This window comes from Mesoplodon bidens (assembly GCF_964165515.1).
Source record: "Mesoplodon bidens genome assembly, chromosome: 17".
In the NCBI taxonomy this organism is placed as follows: domain Eukaryota; kingdom Metazoa; phylum Chordata; class Mammalia; order Artiodactyla; family Ziphiidae; genus Mesoplodon; species Mesoplodon bidens.
The window spans coordinates 32,864,913-32,886,109 of record NC_138174.1 but is presented as its reverse complement, the minus strand read 5'-3'; the positions used below and the strand labels follow the sequence as shown (position 1 = coordinate 32,886,109).

The window sequence follows — 21,197 nt, the reverse complement described above, 5'->3', positions numbered from 1 at the left end:
GGGGGACACTAAACAGAGACCCTGATGAGAGTGAGGCACAGAACCGAAAGCAAGGGCATTAAACTGCACAAAGAAAGGTGGATCTTCCAGCCCTACTCTTCACACAGAATGCCAGCATCTAGACTCCTTCACCAGAGGGAGAGGTTCATTCAAACGTTAATGACATATGACTCTCTAGGGGATCTTGCTGAAACGCAGACTCTGATGCAGTAGATTTGAGGATGGGCCTGAGATGCTGCATTTCTAGCAGCCTCCTGGGATGATGCTGATTCTGCTAGTCCATAAACCACAGTATGAGCAGCAAAGGTTTAGAGTGCACTAGTCTCCGGAGTGGACATGGAAATGTTCCACTGGACTGAGGGAAGGAAATGTTAAGACATATCTAGAGTCTTTATCAAAAAAGTAGGAAATTAGGAGAAGGTTGCGATGGCACGGCTCTGGAGGCCACAGTTGCAGTGCTTCGGCCCCAGCAGCACCATGGTGACGCTCGCTCAGCTTCTCGTGCTCCTGGCCGCCCTCCTGGCCACGGTCTTGGGCTACTTCATCAGCATCGATGCGCACGCAGAGGAGTGCTTCTTCAAACGTGTCACCTCGGGCACCAAGATGGGCCTCATTTTCGAGGTAGCCGAGGGCGGCTTCCTGGACATCAATGTGGAGGCTACAGGGCCTGAAAATAAAGGAATTTATAAAGGAGACAGGGAGTCCAGTGGGAAATACACATTTGCTGCTCACATGGGTGGAACATATAAGTTTTGTTTTAGCAATAGTGTGTCCACCGTGACTCCAAAGATAGTGATGTACACCACTGATAAAGGGGAGGCCCCCTAAGGACAAGACATGGAAACAGAAGCTCACCAGAACAAGCTAGAAGAAATGATTAATGAGCTCGCTGTGGCCATGACAGCTGTAAAACATGAACAGGGGAGTTCGGGAGAGAATACACAGAGCAATCAATGACAACACAAACAGCAGAGTGGTCCTTTGGTCCTTCTTTGAAGCTCTTGTTCTAGTTGCCATGACATGGGGACAGATCTACTACCTGAAGAGATTCTTTTGCAGTCCAGAGGGTTGTTTAAAAAGCCTTTTCCTGATGATCCCAAACTCATAATTCACTGTTTACCAAACATCTTGGTCATAATAATGTCATTAGTTTCTATGTTTTTATTTTCTGAACTGTACATTCACAGCTTCTGTTTCTTTGTGATTAAGAGATATTGGGGGAAAACACCTTTTTTAGGAAAGTTATAGTGAAATTTGACAAGTGATTGGCATGATTTCATATTTGAATTCTGCCTTCATTATACAGGTCCTTCCAGAACTCAAGCACTGTAAGTGGAATATAGGTGTATAGTCCTTATTATATCTTCTTTCCTTTTGTTTTCATCATAAAATGCAGTTTGTTCAGGATAGTACTTTACTAAAATGACTGCATTCTTGGGATCCCTTATCCTGCAGTTCAAGTCATTAAAGATTCATTTTGCTGAGTCCTTATGAGAAACAACAATCTGAATCTTGACATTTTCTATCCAGCCTAATGGCAGAGCTCTGTGACTAGAATATGCTACCAGGTTGGTACTTTTATACCTTGTCTATCTTGTTTTTGCTTTAGAGATAAGACTTAAACCAACAACTTTTCCCCCTTATAGTTTTACTTTGAACCCTAGAACTCAATCACCTCCACTTAAAATTGTTGACACAAGCAGCTAATAACCATTTTTTTGGTTTCTGCCTAACCTTGTAAGAAGTATCTATTAAAGCCAATTCTCTGGGTGTTTCAGTGAACGACAGTTCTTTTTCTTTCTATGCTGGCACATCCACTTTCTCTACTCTTGGCACATAGGAGGTATGCATTCAAGTAATTGGAAAAATCTGGATTTCTGATGCCAAAGGGTTAAAAGCCTCTTGGATGTCTTTGCAGTGATATACAGCCACTGTTTTATTTTTGATCAGTGGCATTTGGCCACTGTTTAATTAGAGTACTGAACATTACTGTCAGTATTAAGGTTATTGTTTTTGTTTTTCTTGGGTCATTCTTTTATGGCACATGTGAATTTTGTTTTGTATAAAGTAAAATGACTTTCTCTTGGTCTCTGATGATGGGTTTAAAATTAAGGGATCATCTGGTTTTGGTGTGGATTTGGTTTGGTGTGGATTTGGTTTGGTGTGGATCCAGGATTATGTTGTAACTGATGTATATTAGTTACTTGTACATTTTTTTTTTGGATCTTTGCAAGGGGAAAACTATAAGTAACAAGTTTTATATAACTAATTTAAATTTATTAACAGTTTTTATTTTCAGGATAAGCAATTTTTCAACCTTGGGTGAAAATACTTGCAACAGTTTAGGGTGACTGTGTTTTACCTTAGGACAACTGTTGCATGCCAATTTGTGTGTGTGTGTGTGTGTGAAAACACTTCAAAACTGAGTTAAAAGATGTAAATTTAAAATTGGTTGTGTATCTAACCTGCCCGAGGTTCAGTCAGTAAACAATTATTTTTAAAAACAAAAAACAATAAGAACAAAAGTAGGAAATTAAATGTTGTACAGTAATATACAGATCAAATCTGGTACCTTCACTCACTCTGTCTGCTGGACAATGGCATGTGTAATATGTAAGAAATCCTGTGGGGGGGGGTGGGCATTCTGTAAGTTGGAGGAGTTGACAATGGCACCTTTTCTCCTATGTCAAATTTCAACTTATAGTCACATACTGCAATTGTATTACTCAGTGGATTTCTGGATTTTATTACCTAATGTTAACTGAGCTTCATAAAATGGACAAGTGGCTTAAAAGGATTCCTACACACAAACTACTGATCAAGAATTACACTAGGAATATAAATACAGGTGAAGTGGCAGTGATAATGTTTCTACTATTCCTAGAAGGAGGTCTTGGTAGCTACACAGTAACATCAAAATAATGATTCCAAGATCTGACTCCAAGTTTGTTAAAAATAAATCTAAATTATGAATAAGACTATTTGCACTATATGTTTATGCTGTGTACAAGTATTAACAATTAACCCCACTATGACTGTATCTTGTTCCTTAGGATATTAGTGAAGCCATCATGATTAGCAGGACTTTTCAAAACAAAGCATTTCCATGGAGCAAATCTGTACTATTTTTCAGCTACATTTAAAGACATGCAACTCTCAATCTGGTACAAAATTTTATTAAATTTGATGTTACATTTTTAGAAACCACTTTTACATTTTCCTACATAAGAGCGGAGACAAAAAGTCATGCACTGGGTAGTGACTTAGTCTTTCTGGTGTATTTCACCACCAAAAATGTACATGAAAAACAGTATGGTAACCAACACATAGAATACCAACAGTGACTCAAGGAGTCCCCATCTTCTAGGTGCCAGGGTCATCTCCATTCAGCTAAAAGTTGAGAATAGTACACAGGATATTTTTGATGGGCCTAAAAATTGGCTTCCATCACTTTTGCTCAGTTTCCATTGACCTGAACTCAAAACTTGACTGCAACTAACTGCAAGAGAGACTGGGAAGTACTGTCTACCAAAATTTTTAAAAGAGCTGTGTTTGAAGCCAGTATCTCTGATGAGTAAGTAAAGCTGAGAAGAAGTGAGCCAAAGAACTACTGTATATCATTATACTTGATGGTTAAACTTGTGTGCATATTGGCTTTTTGAAAATTATTTCAAAAAATAAATTAAAAACAATAATAAAAGTATAAAATAAATGGGCATCCAGTCAGACATTTAGGACTAGCAGCCAATCTGATTTGTGTATGTGATTTTCTTTTTCAGAGTTTTGTTTTGTTTTTGAGGATATAGCAGTGTCTAGCCCTATTTGAAAAATGTACATAAAGAAACAAACAGGGAAAAAATGCTTAAGGTCAGCTAGCATCTTATTCAAAATACATATAAATGACTTTTTACCAGATTCCTACAAAACTAATGACACATTAATAGATATTAGGGTGTATTATGAAGACTAAACATCAAAATGTATGAGTCTAGATGGGTTTACTTTCTTTTAAAATTAGTCTATAAACTAGTATATAAAATATATATTTCTGAATGCTTAATTGGTATCTAATAATATTCTCTAGAATTTAGGGAATTAATCTAATTAATTTTGCTAGGCTGACAACAAAATCACAGAAAACAACTCAAGAAATGAAGACCATATAACAGATGACTGTTCTTATTATCTCTGGATATAACAGTCCCAGGGAAGATAAAACATTCATCATACTGTTGTAAAATGAATGAAAGCTGCAAATTAAAATTCCAAATCCTGATAGCATAATTGTACAAGAGGGAAAAAAGTGAAATTTACAAGGAACAATTATAAAAATTATAAATACTTAGGTTTTCTAAAATTATTTTATAGTGTATTTGATTGCTGAGCTATTAAGATTTTCCTCTCATAAAATTACAATAAATTCTAGGCAGTCTGAAAATCCTATCAGCAGGAAGCATGTCTTTTTTTTTAATGCAATGTGGTTTTAAAATGAGCAATTCCCAATTATTAACCTTAAAGCATCCCAACAGACAGAAATAGAGATAAATGCTTTGTTTTTCTAGAGCCTCACACCATGCATTTTCATCCTCTCCTCCTTCCTTCATAGAAAGCAATTAAATCTTTTCATAGAAGATTTACAAGTCTTTAGAAAGCAAAATCATTAGAACAAAACAATGTGGCCATTTGAAAAGCATATCAGGGTAGGTAATAACAACTGAACTTTCAGTTATTAAAGCAATAAATTTTTTAATCAATTTGGGAAGTATGAGTGTCTGAAATCTTTACTTGGCATTAAATGACTTTTCTCTCCTAAGACAATCATTCTGAGACTGACCTCTTAAGGTTTCTCCAAGACCTAACTCAATTATTATTTTTTTCCTCAGACTTTCTAAAGAAATAATGTACTTTTGAAAATCAGTATGGAACAGAGTAGTCGTTATCAGAGGGGGAAGGGTGTGGAGGGAGGGCAAAATGAGTAAAGGAGGTCAACTGTATGGTGATGGATGAAAGCTAAACTTTTGGTGGTGAGCATGCTGTAGTGTATACAGAAGTCAAAGTATAGTGTGGTACACATGAAACATATAATGTTATAAACCAGTGTTACCTCAACATACTCATTATGGTATTTGTTTTATTTTGTATAATTCTTTTTTTTTTTTTTTTTGGCCGTGCCTTGTGGCATGTGGGGATCTTAGTTCCCCAACCAGGGCTTGAACTCATGTCCCTTGCAGTGGAAGTGTGGAGTCTCAACTACTGGACCTCCAGGGAAGTCCCTATTTTGTGTAATTTTTATAGAAGTTAGCTATCATATAAGTCTTAGGATACTTATAAAAACACTTCTCCTTTTTAACCTGATGCAACATTTAGAGTTGCTAGAAGCAAGAGCACCATCATTTATTGCTCTAAGTAGAGTTAAGGTTAATACATGATGATGTTTGGCAGGTCATAGTTGATGACATTGTGGTGAGATGGTCCCAAAAACAAAGGAATGAAGCAAGGTACTTCAAAGGCCCAGTTTTAAAGTAAGCATACTTGAGGTTGCAGACAGGAGCTCAGAAACCAAGATTGGAATTTGTTTCAAGTCTCCTGGGAAACTCTTTCAGCTAAAGAGAGTGCAAACACACACACACACACACACACACACACAAATCTTTCAGCTATTGAACAGCTGAGTGCTGATGAATGTACACGTGAAGGGCTCACACCAGCAGATTTGCTGGATATGGTCCTGTTTGGGGGAGTCAGCACAATACTATGTACTTACAACCCGCCAGAGTCTAAGGATGGGCCATAGCCCAAAGTTATGGACAGCAAAAAACACAGTTCAGAAACACACGACTATGAGTCAAGACCAATTCTAAAATGCCCCAAAATATTTTCAAAGGGATAGAACCATTTATTTCATGGTTACTTTTAAGAAACAAATAAAAATCCTGAAAATACTGCCTCTATATTTGGCCTGACCTGTATTGGTCTAATTTGTTTTGTTTTGTTTTTTAATTTATTCATTTATTTATTTTTGGCTGCGTTGGGTCTTCGTTGCTGCATGTGGGCTTTCTCTAGTTGCAGCGAGTGGGAACTACTTTTTGTTGTGGTGCATGGGCTTCTCATTGTGGTGGCTTCTCTTGTTGTGGAGCACAGGCTCTAGGCACACAGGCTTCAGTAGTTGCAGCATGCAGGCTCAGTAGTTGTGGCTCATGGGCTCTAGAGTGCAGGCTCAGTAGTTGTGGCGCACGGGCTTAGTTGCTCTGTGGCATGTGGGATCACCCCGGACCAGAGCTCGAACCCGTGTCCCCTGCATGGGCAGGCAGATTCATGCCCCCTGCGCCACCAGGGAAGTCCCGTCTGATTTGTTTTTATCCCCCCAAGCTCATATTTTGAAATCCTAACCTCCAAAGGTGATGATACTAGGAGGTAGTCCCTTTAGGAAGTGCTTAAGTCATTAGCTGGAGCCCTCATAAATGGGATTAAAGCTCTTATAAAAGAAACACCACAGAGTCTCTAGCCCCCTTCCACCACATCAGGACACAACGAGAAAGCACTGGCCATGACCAGGAAGAGGGCCTTCACCAGAACATGACCAAGCAGGTGCCTCTAGAACTGTGAGATATAAATTTTTGTTGTTTATTAGCTGCCCAGTCTGTGGTTCTTTGTTATAGCAGCCCAAACAAAGACAAACCCCTTATACCTCTTACTAGGATTATTGATGCAGCTCCTTATCTCCTTCAGTCTCTTCCATGACTTCTCAAATTTGAGTGTGAGCTCTTGCCAAGCTAGTCTTCCTAAAAATATATTTTCCCTGTTTCCTTATCTTTTCACAACATCTGTACCTCAATGAGGTTGACCCATGTAGAAAACTGTTTACAAAAATGGCCACTCCTTGTGGTCCACACCCTTTGCCCAGTGATTTTGGAGCTCTTCCTATTAAGAGGAGTGTAATTCCCCACCACTTTAGTCTGGCTTTGTGATTAGCATTGACCAACAGAACGTGGCAAAAATGATAGTGTGCCAGGTGTGAGTCTGGGCTTTGGCATACTTCTGCTCTTCTCTTCTCCCATGTACCCCTACCAGATTAGGAGGAGCACAGACTAGCCAGCTGGAGTATGACAGACCACCATGTGGAGACCAGCCATAGCCCTTCAGCCAACAGCCAGCAAGCCTAACATATAAGTGAGTTTTTCCAGACTAGCCAGGCCCTAGCTGACCTCTTAGCTGACTACAAGCCTAAGTGAGATCGACTAGGCCCGGTGCAGATCAGTAGAACAATAGGCAACAGCAAATGGCCTAAAGTTGGGAGGTGATTTGTTACATAAGCAACAACGGATGAATGTAGCCCCCACACATCCATGGTTATTTCCACCTCTTTGATTCTATCCTTACATTGTTCTTCCTAGAATGCCTCCTTCCCTCTCCTCCACCTTCATCTGTCCAAACACTTCTAAGACCCAAGGTAAGTGCTATCTCACTAAGCCTTCTCTGACTACTTCAATCTATACACATATCTCCCTTTAGTTTAGTAAAATAAAAAAATTCTTTTCTCTGTAATATTTCATGTATCCCATATTCGATTATACAGACCCTGAGTTACCCCAGTCCCTAACACAGAGCTAGCTCATATTGAATGCTTAATAAAAATTCACGAGCTGAAAGCAAACAGATCTTATAGTCTTTCCATCCATCCAACCTGTGGCCTGATTTAGGCATCAATACAATTCTCTCAACTGACCGTGTCTTGGAACTGATTAACAGGTGCAAAACTTTCCCTGTTGAAGCTCTTTATAAAGAGAATTGATGGCTATATAACTACAGTTTACTTAAACCATCAATTTCCTTTAAATAAGAGAACTGTGTTAATAGATTTTTCATATATATGTATATAAAAGCTTAAGGGAATTCCTCCTTTATTAGGGCTATCAGTTTCTGTTTCTGTTTATTAAGGATGCACTTCATATTCACTTTACTTGACACTGCAGGAAATTGTGCATGTCTCAGGTTACATAATTCTGAGCTTACTTCTGAAATGCTTTATCTATTATTTCAAACTGTCACAAGGCCAGTTGACTCTTAACATGTCAGGTAAAATAAGAAATATGTATATACATACTAATTTAAATTCCATAATAAATTCCTATATTCAGTATTATCCATGACCAACTCATGTTGTAACGTCACTTATTTTTCAGAATATATGATACTTACACAAGATACTGCAAAAGTTACAACGTTGGAGTTTTAGTGCAATAAACAATTATAGCGTATTTACCACTTTGGATTCATTCATTACCTCAATACACTTCCAACAGTGAGACTGAGTAATTTAACTATTTAAAAACTAATTTCTTTCAGTGTAGTTTTTCTTTTACTGGCTTTTTCTTAGAAATCAAGAAATACATGCTCATTTCTTTTTTTTTTTAATAAATTTATTTATTTTTGGCTTCATTGGGTCTTCATTGCTGTGTATGGGCTTTCTCTAGTTGTGGTGAGCGGGGGCTACTCTTCGTTGCAGTGCACAGGCTTCTCGTTGCAGTGGCTTCTGTTGTTGTGGAGCACAGGTTCTAGATGTATGGGCTTCAGTAGTTGTGGCACGCCGGCTCAGTAGTTGTGGCGCACAGGCTTAGTTTCTCCGCGGCATGTGGGATCTTCCCAGACCAGGGCTCAAGCCTGTGTTGTCTGCATTGACAGGCGGATTCTTAACCCCTGCACCACGAGGGAAGCCCAAGAAGTGCATGCTCATTTCTAAAAAACTTGTCTCAGCTCAAAACTCTTATGATAAGATTGGTGTTAAATAATGATATCACTGAATATTATATAAAGGCCCCTCAAGAAGTCAGTCTAAGCCAAGTTACAGTTTACAACTTGGCTCATGCAGAAATAGTCATCTGTTACAAGTAGTGCTAGTTAGAAGGAGTAAGAGTAGCTCTTTCTAATTTGTGGCAACAATTTACTGAGTATTTACTATGTGTCAGGTACATGGAAAGAACTTTAGCTTTATAATCTGATACAATTCTCACAATAATCCCACAAATAATATTAGTCTCATTTTTGCCAATAAGGAAACTGAGGTTCTGAGAAGTTAAGTCGCTTACCCATAATCACATGGATAATGAACCATGTTTTTAATATTACATTCCTCTCAAGTTGCTCTTGTTTTCCAGAAGTCCAGAACTATCTTTAAGTTTCCTCTTGAGATCATTGTGATGGCAAGTCTTCTTCCTGTTTTCACACCGTATCCCCTTTATCCAGGTAACTGCTGCCTTCTTTGCACAACCAGCCCACGAGAGTGGGTCTGCTGCACATGTAGTTTCCTTATATATATAATTTTAATTCTTATGTCTTGATATGAGTCTGCTAAACTCAGTGCTAAATTATTAGAAACTTGAGTATTAAGTTTTGAAAAACACTTATGTTTTAAAAGAAGATATTCTAAGAGGAATTGCTTATCCAAAGGAAGCAGTTGCTAGTAGTAGAATTTTAGGCAGCTGTGAAGATGTAGGAATAGATCAGTGGTTCTCAGTCTTGGCTGCACATTAGATCACCTGTAGAGATTTTTTTTTTAATTTTTATCCAGTAATCCCCAGAGGTCTGATTCAATGGTTTTTTATGGTAGATTACTAGGTAGCAGTCTGTTTTATAAAAGCTTCAAAGGTAATGATAATGGTGAACCAGGGAAGAAAACCAATAGTTTGTATAAAGAGATCACAAAATAACTACATATCTAAAAAGTTGGATTTGGCCTTGGTTTTCCTCAAATGGTGTGTCAGTCTGTGGCACTGAGCTTGCTCTCCCAATGAAACACAGATTTTTTACCAACATTTGGGTAGGTGCACTTCAGGATTAAAAAAAAACTTTTTCTATAGTGCTAGAAAAAAACATGGGGAGAAATGTTTGTAATGCTGAAATGTGAAATACCTGAGTTAGACATAAATCCCAGAAGCCAAGATAAAAAATTGATAAAGCTACAATACAAGCAATTATTTTTGCATAGGCAAAATAACCATAAATAAAGTCAAAAGAAAAACCTCAAACTAAGAAAAGGTATTTTCCACATGTTGACAAATGGATAATTTCTCAAAATATAAAGAGCTTGAAAGAGCTGAGAGGGCTGTGAGCAACAACACCCCAACAGCAATGAGCACACTTGGAAACCAAATCTAGGTTTCTAAATACCATCCTCCATTAAAAGGAACTAGGCTCCTTAGAGAAATGGCTGATTCCAACACTAGAGCAGCAAAAGGGTGAAGTAAGTCTGGAACATTTTTGTGCCAGAAGGTAAGGAAATGTTAAAAGAACTTTGATGAGATGTCAAAAGGACAGAGGAACCAGCTTCAAGAAGATCCCACTGGCTAAATCTGGGACAATTTGAGTATCAAAATAAATACAGTAAGTTATTATAATCCACTTAATAAAATAGGAGTCCACATGGCCATGCTGAAATGAATGAATGAATGAATGAATGAATAAATAAATAAATAGAAACTTAGATGAGGAACAGGATATTTTTATAATCTTAAATTATCTCCCCATAAAATACTTATTAATTAAAAAGGGAACCTGTAACTTTACAGACACCACTGTAATCAAATGATCTAAGTTAACATCTTCAGTAATGAGATAAATCAAAATCACATTCCACCTGATAGAATGCAAGGAGAACACAGCTCTGTTCTGTGGTATTCCTGCCAAAGATGTGTAACATCAATCTTATCATGGGGAAACAAAATGAAGGGGATTCTGTTAAAAAAAATTAAAAAACAGCAACAACAACAACAAAAACCCCACAAAAATCTACTGGATTGTAATCTTCATAAGTGTCAGGATCATGAAAGTCAAGAAAAGACAGAGAAACTGTTCTAAACTAAAAGAAGCCATGGATACATAACAACTAAATGCCACACTTCATTTCATACCAGATCCTTTTTCTATAAAGGACATCATTGGGACAGTTGGCAAAACTTGAACAGGATCTGAGGACTAGATGGTAGTAAAATATCAATTTTGATCTCCTGACTTCTGTACTTGTTGTTATATAGGAATATAACCTCTAAAGTATTTTGGGGATTTTAGGACATCAGGTCAGCACTTAAGCTCAATGGTTCAGAAAAAAATCTTTGTACTGTATTTGCAATTTTTCTGTAAGTTTGAAATTGTTTCCCAAAAAATCCAATGCACTGGAATTTATTAGGAAAGCTCAACGAGGTAGAGATGTGAATCTACATATTTTCCCTCAAGAAAAGCAGGAATAATAACAACTCTCTAGATACTAGTTATGGCTAAATTATAGAGAATTTTCTGGTATCAAAAATCCTACCTTGAGGTTCCACCAGTGATCTTACCTTGCCTTCTAACATTTAGAACTGCTGGGAGTAGAGGGATTTCTTGTAAAGGAAATGACTTTTATGTCCTTCTCAAAATTCAGTGGAATAAGGAAGGAATCTATAAAGAGAAATCTATATAAATAAATAAAGCCCCACAGTTCCATGGTCTGAACATTTATGTAACTGCGGTTTTTAAAAAATGTTTTTTTAAGTACAGACACTTATGAAGTTTCAACAAATATTTCACGAGTACATTTTTTTTTTCAGAAGTACACTAAATTGTTTTAGAATGCTACCTCTTATCAGAGATAAGAAAACAGACTGTTCATTGAATTAGACCTTAAAGAGACCTCTGGAGCTCATCTGACCCAAATACCTCCTGCTGGATTATAACCCCCATCCCTTTGCTCTGTCCTGGTAAGAGAACAGATAGAAGTCATCCTCTGATCCTGTGAGCTCTGGGGTCTGCAGACAGAGAGCCTGCCCCCTGTGCAGACCTGTGCAGGCTGCAACCATGCCTGATTCCCTGCGGATCTCCTCCAGCCAACGTCGTTATTGATGTTTCGTAGTTCACAAGCTCCACGGGCAGCAACCTCTTCAGAACAGCAATGCTTACCTCCCAGCTGAGGTTGTTAATCTTCTTGAACTGTGTGGCTTGTGGACCAAGCTAAATGCAAAAGAGCAGAAACTGCCTTTCATTAGACTCTGAGAATATCTATGGGACACAAAATGGTCATATTTCACCCCTTCCCAGAGTGTAATCATCTTTCAAACAAGATTGCTTCTTAAAGTTACCTGTCCAACTTCTCTTCCCAGACTTCACATACCCTGCAAAGAGGACATGCATTCAATCTCATGCTCCTCCGTCCTTACCTATCCTTCTGTAAGATGTATTAACCAGTCACCCATCAAGTGGACTGACTGAATTACCCCTACATTTTTTGCTGTCACCTGATAGGAAATGAGGGCCCATTGTGGAGAGCGCCACAGGAGAGGGAAGCCAAAGACAGAGATAATGCTAAAAATAGAGAAATAACTGGGGAAATCTGTCCCTGGGAAATCTGAATTCAAATGTTTTATACCTGAAATAAACAACAGGAAATCAATGAACCTTCATAAAACCACAGAGTGGGAAAAGACTTTATAGTCACTTGTTCTGGCTGAATCCTGTTCACCATGGATATTTACAGTTCTTGAGCTATAATCCATACTCTTCATTAGCAAAAGCTTTTTTCTTTCCTCCTTAGATCCAGAAGAAGCAAGTTTGTGTAGTGTGGCCTGTCCCTATAATTTATTAAGTCCTTAACTTATGCCTGGATAAGGATGTATAGATTCTATATCTCCTAAGCCTCTCAACCTCCTTATGAATTAGGAGCTACTATTTTCCCCTCTTTCTCAGATGAGAAAATTGATTCTTAGAAAGGTGAAGTGATTTATCCAGGGCTACACAACCTGAGTGGCAAGGCCAGGATTTGAAGCCAAAACTGTCTGATTCTGACAAGTTATTTTAGTAATCTCATTTTGAAAAGTAATTGTACTATATGATATGTATAGAAGAATATATGTGACATATTTATAATATTCTGGTTATTTATTGCAAACCATGTGGCTTAAAGCAACAATTTATTACTATGGCTCACAATTCTGAGCATTGATTCAGCTCAGCAGGGCAGTTCCCACTTGGGATTCTGCATGTAGTTGCAGTCAGGTGGTGCCTGGGGCTGGTGTCATCTGCAAGCTTACCTGTGCTGGGCACCCATGATGATTTCTTCACTCATATATCTGGTGCCTCAGCTGAGACAGCTGGTCAGACATCACCCTGTCTCTATGCAGCCTCTCCTGTGGCTAACTTGGGCTTCCTCACAATATGGTGGTCTTGGGGGTAGTTGGACTTCCTACATGGTGGCTTGCTTTCCCAGTGTGTGTGCTCTAAGAGGCCAAGAAGGCAGTTACAAAGTTTCTTATGACTTAGGCTTATAAGTCACATACTGTCACTTCTGCTGCATCCTCTTGATTACAACCCCAGGTTCAGTGTGGGAGGGGATTATACAAGAGCATGAATATTGGGAAGCATGGTGCATTGGAGGTTCATCTTTGTAGACTAGTTACCAAATATAAGTCATAATGCATAATCAAAACACCAACAGCCATCAAGCCACCCTTCAGATAATGAAGCAAAACATTACTAACACCATTGAAGCTATTGTTTGTTTCCCCCTGATGCATCCTTGTGCTCTACAAGTGGTAAATACTATTCTAAATTGTGTGTTTTTATTCTCTGGCTTGTTAAAAACAAAACAAAACAAAAAAACAGTGTGTGTGTACGAACTGTTTAATAATGCTCATTTTAAAACTATTTGAATGGTATCATATAATGTGTAGTCTTCAGTTACTTGCTTTTTTATTCTCAGAACTCTATTTGTAAGTTTCACCTATTCTGCTGAATGTAGACAATACTCACTCATTTTTACTGTTGTAGAATATTCAGTTTTTTTGAAAGATATCACAATTCATCCATTCTCTTGTTAGTGGATATCTGGGTTGTTCCTGTTTTTTGCTACCACACACATCACAGCTATGAACATTCTTGTGCTTGTCTCCTGAGGTACATATATGGATGTTTTCTCAGACATATACCCAGGAAGGGATACTGGGTCATGGATCACTGGAAAGATAGTCTTTCAATCAGTTTTCCTGTCCCCAGACTCACGCCCCTCTAGTCCATTCTCTACACACATGGTACAGTGATCTTTCTAAAATACAAATCTGGTGTTATTCCCTTATTTCAGGACCTTCAGTGGATGCCCACTGACAATACCAGTTATTCCCAAATTTTGTGTATGTTGGATGCAAACTTTGTGTATGTTGTCAAAAACATTAGTGTCCTGGTCCTGCCACTGAAGATTCTGATGCCATTACTAAAGGGAGACATGTGTGTTTTAACAAGCTCCCCATATAATTCTGTTGCATATCAAAATTTGAGACTCACTGAATACATGATAAAGTCCCAACTCTTTACTATAATGTTAAAACCACTCCACAATTTATTTCCTGCCTACGACTCCAGATTTATCTTTATCCCACCTTGTCAAACTCTCACAAAGCCAGCCAGACCAAAGGGCTTAAAGTTCCCAAAATGTCTCCTCTTGCCCCAATCCCCATCCCATCTATTTCATATTGTTGCATCTGTAATTCTACAGTGTGATTATTTTTACAGTCTCTCTTTACTAAGGTGAAAGAACTTGGAAATCAAGGGATCTTTTGTGTGGCCAAAATATCTCCAACATTGTGTATAGTATCTGGGTGCTTAAGGAATATTTGTCAAATTCATTGATTTTCTCAAGGTCACAAAACCAGTTAATGGTGCATCTGGAACAAGAACCTAGAGGTCTTCATTTCTAGTCCAACGATATTTCTACACCATGTAGTCGATCTTAATGACCAAACCGCACATTATCATAGTGTTCCTGGTATCTGGACTAAAAGAATGGTGACACGGGCCTCCCTGGTGGCGCAGTCATTGGGAGTCCGCCTGCCAATGCAGGGGACACGGGTTCATGCCCCGGTCCAGGAAGATCCCACATGCTGCGGAGCGGCTGGGCCCGTGAGCCATGGCCGCTGAGCCTGCACGTCCGGAGTCTGTGCTCCGCAATGGGAGAGGCCACAAAAGTGAGAGGCCCGCGTACCGAAAAAAAAAAAAAAAAAACCGAATGGTGACATTCATCCCCATTCTTAAGAAAGGACTGCATATTCACTCCTGAAGGAGTATATTGAAAAGAGTATGAGAATCTATGTAAATCCTCAGACCTCAATTTCTTCCCCATAGACTAAATTATGATTCTCCAAATCATAGGAAAGCTTGGTTCTATTAACTTTGGTAAATATTTTACTTTTGAAAATTTATCAGTGCTTTTAAGGTTGCCTTTAGAAAGGTCCTATCTGCTTATTTTATCACCTTATACATTTATCACCTTATACATTCTCTGTATTATTTATAGTTGTTTCTATCGTTTTAATAAAAACCCAAGCAGACATGTAGGACCTATACAAAACTGCTCATATTTAATAATGCATTTTGGGGAGATGCTTTTTGGAGATTCCCCATAGAGCAGAATGTGAATGGAGTTGTTGATGTTGTTGTTGTGTTGTTATTGATTTGGCTTCTAGCTTTAGGATTCTCTCCAAATGCTTTCTCAGTCAGACTTCTCGGTTCTTCTATAGTTTAGTGTTTTCATGTTTCTGAATTGCTGCTTTGTAGAAAAGCCATGCTGTATGCAACTTCAAAAAATATATAAACAACAAAAAGATTTTTCTGAAAAATCAGTTAAGGTGATTTACTGGTTAAATGAGGTTAATTCCACTCTGAAATAAGCCAAGATATTTCCCTTTATCGACAGATCCTATTTTACTAATATGAATTCTTGCCCTGACAGTGAGCCACAGAAGACAATTTGAGACAAGAATAATTAATTAAAAGATACATTTCACGAAGCAGATGACATTGACCGAGTAAGAAATGAACAAAGCAGAATTCACAATCTGAAGCCTAGGCACTAAAAAGAATTCAGCCCCTTCAAGTGGTATAGGTATTTTCTTCTGGTGCACAAAAATGCAGAAGGCAATTCAACCCTTTAGAGGTCTGTTTTTCATCAGCTTTGATCTTAAAATTGAGACAAGTGTTTGGAGTACTGTCGCTGATAAGGAGCAAAGTGAGGGCTGGAAGCACACTCGAACAGAATGTGGTTGCTCACACCCGGAACGATTAAACACTCACGCATTTAAAAGCGAATTCCACAAGTCACACAGTTTCAGAAATCATTACTGAGAAAAAGAACACCACACACAGTACTTTCATAAGAGCAAAAACTGTCATGACCACAGAATACCAAAGCATAAGCTCTGCACATATTCCCAGTTTCAGCTTTAGTTTTTCTTATTTGTTTCTAGACACTGTTTTCTCTGCCACCGACAGTGTTTACAGTCCCTGCCTGTCACATAATGAAACAGAAGCAGAAAGCCTTACTATGGTGCTAGTAAGGCTTTAGAAAGATACCAACATAGCTGGGTATCGGATTTCCTTTGTTTTATTTTATTCTTTTTTAAATTCTCTCTCCTGGGACATGCTATTTTCTTGATCTGAGGAATCCTAGGTCAGCAGGGTTTTGGTAACTGAAAGATCATGTTCATAGCCAGTTGCATGGTTGAGATGCAATCCAGTGAGACCTAAATTACTAGTTTGTCCCCTAGAAGAGGAAGAGACATCCCATAAGCCAACCCCTCCTTGAGTTCTGAAACCTTAGCGACCAGGCAAGGGGTAGATTGATACAGAGTGGAACTTCCTCAACTGTCCATTTCATTCAGTGCCCCTCTCCATTTCAGGGAGGCAATACTTCACACTCCACAGCTGAAAAACAGAAACTTCTCACTTAGCTATTGAGCTTTATTTTCCCATTTTGCATTAGCAGAATGTGTGAAATCTATTAGTGTCTTCACTTTTTCGATATTTGTGCTAAATGTGCATGTGAGACAAAGAAGTATAATTCACAAAATCATTTAAACATTACTCAGCACCCACCATGCAGCAGATACTGCAAAGCCCTGGAAGCACAAAGGGGAATATGACATAACATGCCAGGCCTCAAGCAGTCAAGGTCTAGTCAGGGAGACAGAACAGCAAACACCTAATTACAACGTAATAACAGAAAGTGGGAAATGCTATCATAGGGCCTATGTGGGGAGATGGAGGAGCAGAGAGAAGCATGAACTCATTCTGCTGAGTCTCAGGGAGAAAGGAACCCAGGACACTCTGACAGAGGAAGGGATGTCTTTATCACCTGAGCTGAGCTCTCCAGGAAGAGAAGGCATAGAAAGCCATTCCAGAAACAGCAACCTACAAAAGCCAAGGCTAGTTGAGTGTTTGAAAAGGTGTGTGGGAAACAATTCGTTTGGAAAGTTTCTTATCAAGTGACCTTCTCGGGTAAGGGGAAACCTTGGAGAAAAGAACTAATTCCGTCTCTTAACACTGGTATCCAGAGGAAAGCAGACAAAATTGACATTAAAGTTGCTTTGAAAGGGGAAAGAAGAGGTAGAGATGGTGCAAAGAGGCAACAGGCGGTGTGGGAGGGAGGGAGGGAGGAGTGTAAGAGGAGGTGAAGCTGGCCCCAGACGAGTGCCCTTCTGTTTACATACTGTTTCCATGTCCAGACCTTTATCTGGTGGATTCTTAAATTTATTTATTTATTTGTTTGTTTGTTTGTTTGTTTGTTTTTGGCTGCGTTGGGTCTTCGTTGCTGTGCAGGCTTTCTCCAGTTGCGGAGAGTGGGAGCTACTCTTGGTTACGGTACACTGACTTCTCATTGTGGTGGCTTCTCTTGTTGAGGAGCACAGGCTCTAGGCGCATGGGCTTCAGTAGCTGCGGCACGTGGGTCCAGTAGTTGTGGCTCGCAGGCTCTAGAGCACAGGCTCAGTAGTTATGGCACACGGGCCTAGTTGCTCCGCGGCATGTGGGGTCCTCCCGGACCAGGGCTCGAACCCGTGTCCCTTGCATTGGCATGCGTGTCCCTTGCTTTGTCCCACTGCGCCACCAGGGAAGCCCTATCTGGTGGATTCTTTTTCATTTCTCCACACATTACCTTAGTGATGTGGCCTCTGAAGCAGCACTGACCCCATGAGTGACTGGAATCAGAGATGTTCCTGGCTTTGCCATATCCTAGGGACAGTGCTGTCTAAATCCCAAGAGAGACATGTAGGCTGAGGTCTCTTCAGAAGAACAAAAGTAGAAGAGAGACAAACACTACCTCCATAGAAGTTGGGATCCTGAGGCTATCAACTCTTTGGGAGAACTGAGCTTTTGACAGCAGTGAAATTGGGGAGAAAAGCAGAAGCCTGTTACCTGAGTGACCAGGAACACTCGGCCAGGCTTGCTACTGATGATGGGAGGAGTGACTGAGGAGAAAGAATTTCCAATCCAATGGGGACTCGCCAAAAAGATTCGAGGCAGATTGCAATTTGGAAGGAAGAAAGACACATTGTCACTCATCTCCAGGTCTTGTCACTCCTTCTACCCCAACTGACACTGTATCACTGTTTTTTGTAAATTTAAGTTGTATTGAAACACAGCCGTGCTCATTCATTTAAACATTGTCTACTGCTGCTTTTTCGCTACAGTGGCATAGTTGAGTAGTTGTGACAGAGCTTGGTAGCCCATAAAGCCTAAAATGTTTACTATCTGGCCCTTGCCAGAAGAAGTTTGCCAACCCCTGCTCCAGAGCTATCTTACAATTTTCAGGAAATACAGTGGATATAAGATGAAGTTAAAATGGTACAACAATGATGCAATCAGCCAAATCCAGAATGTGGCACATTCTACCCAACTTTCTTCAAAAAATCAACTGCATTAAAAAGAGGGGAGGGATATTGTAGTATACAAAAGACTTAATGAACACAAGTGCTTACAAGGGGACAAGGAGACAAGTAAAAGGGTAAAATTTGCCAAATGTAAACAAGAAGGAATGAGTGGCAGGACCTAAGTGAATTCAAATGCAGTTTTCTAAAAAATGTAATGGACACAACAAAACATGTTGACTGAATTGACCAGACACAACTTGTGAGCTGTTTGTGTAGGTGATGAACGGTCCTTAATGCAGTTGATTATTATTATTCATTTATTTCTCAAGCTTCTTCAACCTAAATATCTGTGATTTTACGGTATTAGTTATTAATAGGTCTATTTGTCACTCCCAAGCCCTGCAGAATTTTATCCTCTTGGATTTCTTTTGACTTGAAATACTAATGTTTTCCCCCAATGAACATTAGTTGGTGTTCTCCCAAGATTAATCACGTCATGATTGTTTACCCACACGTTTCTAACCTTGTTAGTTCCATATGTACCATGTTTCTATTCTTTCCTCTGTTGAAAACACCTCATTTAGTACAATCTGCAAAGTTTAATAAATTCTTTATTTATTCTCTCATAAAACTAATAAGAATATTAAATGAAACCTTTTAAATAGTAACCAGAATTTGCACAGCTCAGTCTTTGACTCTGTATGAGATCTTAGTAAAGCTGTTTAATCTCTAGGTACTTCTCCATTTTGGTACTTTTCACCATTGCTTCATTTTTTCCACTTATTTTATTTATTACCTTGAGTGTGATGACTTCTGAGGCTTTCTCCTGCTTTTTTATAAGAATGAGTGTCAGAATTATAGAATGGACAAGTTGATATACCTTCTTCCTTAAAAATATTTTTTCATTTGTTCTCACTAAGTAAATATCTCATGAAGGCGTTGCATGAGGGAGTCGTGCATGAATTTGTTTCTTTGATTCTGCTGTTGGCATTTAGCCACATTGTGATCAAAATGTGTTTGTAAAATGCAAACAGCATAACTACAAAAAAATATGCAAAGTGCTTCTCTAAATTCCTTCTAAGGGAAAATATGGATTATATAAGTTAAATAAAGCTATATAAGATAAATGAAAGTTTATCACATAAGCATCAGAATATGTACAGAATTTCAAATGACACACCTATAGAAAGAAGCCTAAATTTCCCCTTTGAAAATTGAGGAATAAAGGACTAAGAACTTTGTAGAAAAATGGAGAAAAGACACAAACACAATTCACCAAAAAGATATAAAAATGGTTCATAGTATATGAAAATAAGTTCAGTAAAAATATAATATTATAAATATTAATTAAGTGTTTTACTCATAATTAGAGAAATTCAAATTAAAACAACACTTGAGATACAAGTTCTCACGTATGTAATTGGTGATATTAAAAAGTATGACCAAAAAGTAAAATTAAATTAGAAATATTACCAAAAAAATTAAATTAAAAAAAAATTATGACAACATATTCTGTTGGCCAAGCTATGGAGAAATAGGAACTCTCATACATTGTTGGGAGAGTGTAAACTAGTACAACCATTTTGGGGAGAATTTGGCAATTTCTAACAAAATCATATATATGCTTACTTTTTGACCTGATAATCCCATGTCTAGGAATTTACCCTGATGATATATCTCCAATAACATGAAAAAGTACACTCACACAGCTATTAACTTCAACATTATTTATAACTGCAAAATATTTCAAACAACTTATGTGCCCACAGATCAAAGGGTAGTTGAATAAGTATGGTATAGCCACACAGTGAAGTACTGTACAGCTGTAAAAAAAAAAAAAAAAATGAGGGCTTCCCTGGTGGAGCAGTGGTTGAGAGTCCGCCTGCTGATGCAGGGGACATGGGTTCGTGCCCTGGTCTGGGAAGATCCCACATGCCGTGGAGCGGCTAGGCCCGTGAGCCATGGCTGCTGAGCCTGTGCGTCTGGAGCCTGTGCTCCACAGCGGGAGAGGCCACAACAGTGAGAGGCCTGTGTACCGCAAAAAAAAAAAAAAAAAAAAATGAGGATGATCTTTATTGACTGATATGGATTAATTTCCAGGATATACTTTTTTTCATTTAATTTTATTTATTTTTTAATACAGCAGGATCTTATTAAGTCATCCATTTTATACACATCAGTGTATACACGTCAATCCCAATCTCCCAGTTCATCACACCACCACCACCACCCACCTCTGCTTTTCCCCCTTGGTGTCCATATGTTTGTTCTCTACATCTGTGTCTCAATTTTTGCCCTGCAAACTGGTTCATCTGTACCATTTTTCTAGGTTCCACATATATGCGTTAATACACAATATTTGTTTTTCTCTTTGTGACTTACTTCACTCTGTACGACAATCTCTAGATTCATCCACGTCTCTACAAATGACCCAATTTCGTTCCTTTTTATGGCAGAGTAATATTCCATTGTATAAATGTACCACATCTTCTTTATTCATTCATCTGTCAATGGGCATTTAGCTTGCTTCCATGA

At 38.6% G+C, this 21,197-nt stretch overlaps 1 pseudogene across 1 annotated transcript; it reads left to right on the top strand.

Moving 5' to 3' along the window:
- The first annotated feature begins 365 nt into the window (after positions 1-365).
- On the top strand, positions 366-1,214 carry LOC308605173 (transmembrane emp24 domain-containing protein 2-like; annotated as a pseudogene). The gene has a single exon. The product of its transcript is annotated as a transmembrane emp24 domain-containing protein 2-like (transcript).
- The last annotated feature ends 19,983 nt before the right edge of the window (positions 1,215-21,197 follow it).